Below are 5,004 nucleotides of genomic sequence, written 5' to 3' on the forward strand. Positions count from 1 at the left end.
GCCGCTCCCCGACTCACCGTCTGTGGATCCGCGGCTCCTGGCTCCGCTGCCGCCGACTCCCGCCGCGTGTCTCCTGGCCTCACTGCACGTGGCTCCGCCGCTCCTGGAGTAGGCTCCGGGTGGAGCCTCTGTTTCCCTCTGCGGGTAAGCGTCTCCTTTTTATCCTCCCGCGCCGGTCCCGCGCCGGCGTGGTTTAGGTTCCGGCAAACATTAAGTTCCCCACCGGGTTTCCGGGTCCTGGCCCGGAAACGGGGCGGAACTCCGGGGTTCTTCTCTCGGGCCGAGCCCCGCGGGGTCCTGGCCCCCTCACAGCAATGTTTTCTGTTTCTTTTTTGTTTTGTTTTGTTTTATTCTTTCTGGAGGGAAGGGCTTTGTACTGTTCAGTTTCTTTGGGGTAAAATGTTATTTGTGGAGATGTAGAAATTCAGACTTCTTCGGAGCAATAAGAACAAGGGGTTTCTCTACTGCCACAACCCAGCATCCATCATGGAAGGTAGATCTATCTCCTCCCACTTCAGTTAATTATAAGTCACTTCCTCTACTCAAGGTCCCATCACTTCCAAAACCTAGCTGTCATGCATATATTGAGCCTTATTATATATCTTTGTAAGACTGGGGGTGCATCTACACAAGACGTTAACTGTGCAGTTGACTAATTAATTGTACAGTAAATGCCTTGGCAACTACATGTGCGCCCCCTATTAGGCTGGAGTAAACTACTTTACTAATTTACTAATTTGTGCTATCCTGCTGTGGAGTAAAAAACTCCTCAGCAGTGCAGGTGTACATGCTGCCCCGGCTGCCTGGGGCATGAGGGTGCTTCAGTACAGGGGCTGCTTGCCAGCTAGGCCCACATTGAAGCACTCTCATGCCCCAGCCAGTCCCTCTGCAGCATGTTGAGCTAGGGAAGCAGCCACGGGCTAGGAGGCTGGCCCCCTGGGCCACCTGTCAGTTGGGGCTGCTCTGATCCAACTCAACATGCTATGCATGAATAACCTCCAGAGTTTATTGCTCCCAGGCACATGTTCAAACAGCGTGCTCAAGAGCAATAAACTCTGACACAATACTGTGTTCAGTTTTGGGCCCCCCACTACAGAAAGAATATGGACAAATTGGAGAGTCCAATGGAGGGCAACAAAAATGGTGAGGGGGCTGGGGGACATGACTTATGAGGAAAGACTGAGGTAACTGGGCTTATTTAGTCTAGAAAAGAGGAGACTGAGAAGGAATTTAATAGCAGCCTTCAACTGCTATGAAGATGGAGCTGGACTGTTCTCAGTGGTGACAGATGACAGAACAAGGAGCAATGATCTCAAGCTGCAGCAAAAGAAGTTTAGGTTAGATATTAAGATATTAGGAAGAATTTTCTCACTTGGAGGGTAGTAAAACATTGGAACATGTGTTTCCACAAAGAGGTGGTAGAATCTCCATCCTTGGAGGTTTTTAAGACCAGCTGGACAAAGCTTTGGGTGGGATGATATAGGGCTGGTCCTGCTTTGAGCAGGGAGTTGGACTAGATGACCTCCTGAGAGCCCTTCCATCTCTCATTTTCTGTGATTCTAATAAGCTCCAGCATTTATTCATGCACCGTAATTGCACATGTAGACATGCCCCGAGGGACCAGTTTTGCTCCAGAGAATTGCCCCATCCTGAGCCTGTTGAGGTCAGTAGATGCTCCACATATAGAGTGGTTCTTGGACTTAAAACATCATCCCTCATTATTACCACTGGGACAAATATTTAAAGCCAGATACCTGCTAAAGTGACATGGGCACTGAGGTTTATCTGCTGCTCACCTGAGTTGAAGGATACTCTATAAATACTGCCTGTGTCTCTAAACCTGACTAGCTAATCTCTTAATAAATGAGAGAAAGAAGCTTCTCTAAATTGGATTTATATTTGAATATAGGAGGAAAATTTGTATTTATGAACATGAAACAGAGTAATTCAAAAACTAAGAAAATTATAATTGTGTAACAGGATTAAGTCGCTCTTGATAGCCGTAACTTCGATCTCTGCATTGTTCATAGTCAGTCCACCAGCCCAGCAGGAAAGAACAATTTAGACTAACCGAAGATGTGAGATACCCCTTGTACAACTATCCCAGAGCACACAAATGTCTGAAGTCAAGCAGGAACTTCCTCACCAGCACCCAAACACTCAATGCCAAACTCAAGGAGACATGACTACAGGTATGGAACAAGAGGCTGAAGAAAATATTAGGTACTGGAATATGCAGTTTTTCATTGTCAGAGTCCTTGCCATCAGGGTCTGACAGACCGTGGCAAAGGTGGCAATGTTTCAACTGCCTACATACCAGAATTGGATGCTCCAAGGAACTAATGAAGAAGCGGGGGCTATACCATTGGTTCAATCATCTGTGACAGAACCTCAGACTATGCAACACCTGCTGCAATGCCTGCCGCTTGAAGGCACATGTACAATGAAAGGTCTTGAAAAGTACAATGAAGGAGCACCAGCATGTCTAACAAAATAGCCAAGTGTGATGTTGAGACATGAGAAGAAGTCTACCTTCACTATATAAGAAAGCTTCCAGCATGTTTAATCTACAGTATATTGTACACCAAAGTAGATACGGCTTTGCCTTATAGGTATATGGGTTATAAGTTAGTGGCAGCCAAGAGAACCTGTAACAGGCATCCTGAGGAAAAAATATTGGAAAGATGGGAAGGGTGTTGTAAGTAGTGGCGTGCCCACAGTAACAATTAAAGTATGTGTCAGAGCTGTAAATAGAAACCAAGAAGCCCTGCTTTACCCACCATATCATCCTTCATCCCAACAGAAGACAAAATATTTGCATTGCTATCTTGTCAAGTGAGATGTAACTGGAAACAACTTCTAATTGAGCAAATGAGAAAATAGAAATTGGGTTCTGCTTGCCATTGGTTACAAAGCTATGTGATCTGGGCTAAGACCGTCAATAGTGAAGAGTGGCAGTGCTGCTCATACCCAATGGGAGAGAGGTGACGGTGAAAACGGAGAGGAGATATACTATAGATATACTGGTGGAAGAAAGGACGAGGTGTCATCACCTGGACTTAGAGGACAGCGGAACGAAACGTGGAGTTCGGTGTACCTGAGGGTGAAGCAGGTGATTGAAGCAGAGGCTGAAATGGGGAGGGAGTGGTAGTTTTGGTTTGCCCAAGAGGACATCCCTGTTACATGATATGTCAGAGTTTAGGTGTGGGGTAGCACAGGAATGGGAGGAAAGGTGAGTAGAAACAGGTGGAGAAGGCTCCAAACATGAAAAGAGGTTCAAAGTTGTTGGAAGGGGAGAGATAAAACAATAGGTTATCATTAGAGTACAGGGCCTTCAAACTACAGTCTAATTTCTGTGCACCAGATATTTAAGTGTTGGTTCAAAGATCACCATGCAATACCATTCCCCCAAAAAAGGATGAAGCTCATTTTCACTAAAAACAGAAACCATGGAGTAAGGTTCTGTCCTCAGTTAGTTAGTATCAACAGTCAGATCTGGACATGCTCAATGCTAGCGAGATGTCTAGAGATCAGTAGAAAAGCAGCCAGTGCCAAAACAGATGCTGATTATGTCACTGGCACTGAGATGGGGTCATATTTATCTTCACTCACCACAACTAAGTATAGACCTGTCAAATAGACTGAAAAAACTGAAGATGAGGATGAGAGAAGCACAGACAGCTGGCCCCAATTACACTGAGATTCAGGAAAAAGTGCTCAATCAGGAACAGGCACAGGAAGATAAGGAGCCTGCCTCACTTCCCTGCCTGGGCTACCTATATTAAGGGAGACAAATAGAAGAGGGGGACGTGAAAACAACTCCCTTGGGCTGAGAAGGTCCACTATTCTTGATACGCTGGCCAAAAGATATAGAAAGCTGAGACCAAAAATGCTAGCACAGAGTAGTTCTTCCATAGAGCAAAGGGAAAGCTCTGCTCTGCTTATGGATGGCCCTTTGTGACAGCAGTAAAAGTCTAGCCCAGGTCTAGCACAAATGCAAACAGACCTGCCTACTAGGGGTGTGCAAAGCAGGCCCTACTCAATTCAGATGTGGCCCAAATCAGGGACAGTGATTCAGTTCATTCATTCAGATCACTGTCCCTGATTCAATTTGTCTGAATCTGAAACTGAAGATTCAATGCTGATTAAGAGAATCAGCATTTCAAACATAGATACAGCTTTAAACATTTTTTCTATATATCTCAAGGTACCAGCACAGCTTGTGAATGCTGCAATGCTGAAGCACATGGAGCATCCCATTGGAGTGTGGGAGTGGGGCCCTCCATGTGCTTGGCAGCGAACCCAGAAGTGGACCGGAAGTACTCTGGGGAGCTTGTGGGGGAACCCCTGTGCCCTCCCGGCTTGGTGATCAGTCACGGGGAGACCCTGGGTACCCCCCCTAGACCCAGAAGGCACCAGTTGCCAAGACGGGGAGAGTGCGGGGGGGAGGCCTAGCGCACTCCCCAGGGGACCCAAAAGTGGACTTGAAGTGCTTCTGGTCCACTTCCAGGTCTGCTGCCAAGCACTCTGGGGAGCCCCCCACGGTTCTGTGGGATACTCCGTATGTCCCGGCATCTCAGCATTCACAAGCCACCCGTTACCTAGAGGTATGCAGAAAAAACATATAAAGCTGTGTTCATGTCCAAATCGCTGAATCTTTCTGAATCTCTCTGAATCAATTTGGAAGGTTCTGATTTTATTCAGAGAGATTAAAGTGTCCCCTGATTCGCTTCAGTTTTGGAGATTCAGCCACCGAATCAGGCCAAATCTCTGCTGAATCAGGGACCAAAGCTTTGCACAGCCCTACTGCCTACACAGAGACATCTCGGTTGTATTTGTATAAAAAATAAACTGACAGTTTTGTATTCTGAGGCACAAGGGCAGGCTGGCATTTTTAACGTTAAGCTTTTTTTCTCGGTAAAAATGCAGAATTGGTATATACAAGTGGTATATAAATGCAAGGTATCTTTTTTTTATCTTCCCAAAATGGTCGTTTTAAAAAAA

The 5,004-nt window shown here is 46.0% G+C and overlaps 1 long non-coding RNA gene across 8 annotated transcripts in view; it reads left to right on the plus strand.

Annotated features, from left to right (window-relative positions):
* LOC109307520 overlaps positions 1 to 5,004 on the plus strand; it is a 75,900-nt gene that overhangs the window by 64,038 nt on the left and 6,858 nt on the right. For 6 of the 8 annotated variants that reach the window (XR_002100281.1, XR_002100280.1, XR_002100279.1 and 3 more), the window contains one exon: positions 2,031 to 2,391. This is a non-coding gene — a long non-coding RNA (uncharacterized LOC109307520). Of the gene's footprint in view, positions 1 to 367; positions 494 to 2,030; positions 2,392 to 5,004 lie in introns of those variants that run through there. The other 2 variants (XR_002100284.1, XR_002100283.1) reach the window with 2 other exon arrangements.

This window comes from Crocodylus porosus, unplaced genomic scaffold, assembly GCF_001723895.1.
Source record: "Crocodylus porosus isolate Cpor-Errol unplaced genomic scaffold, CroPor_comp1, whole genome shotgun sequence".
NCBI classification, from domain to species: domain Eukaryota; kingdom Metazoa; phylum Chordata; order Crocodylia; family Crocodylidae; genus Crocodylus; species Crocodylus porosus.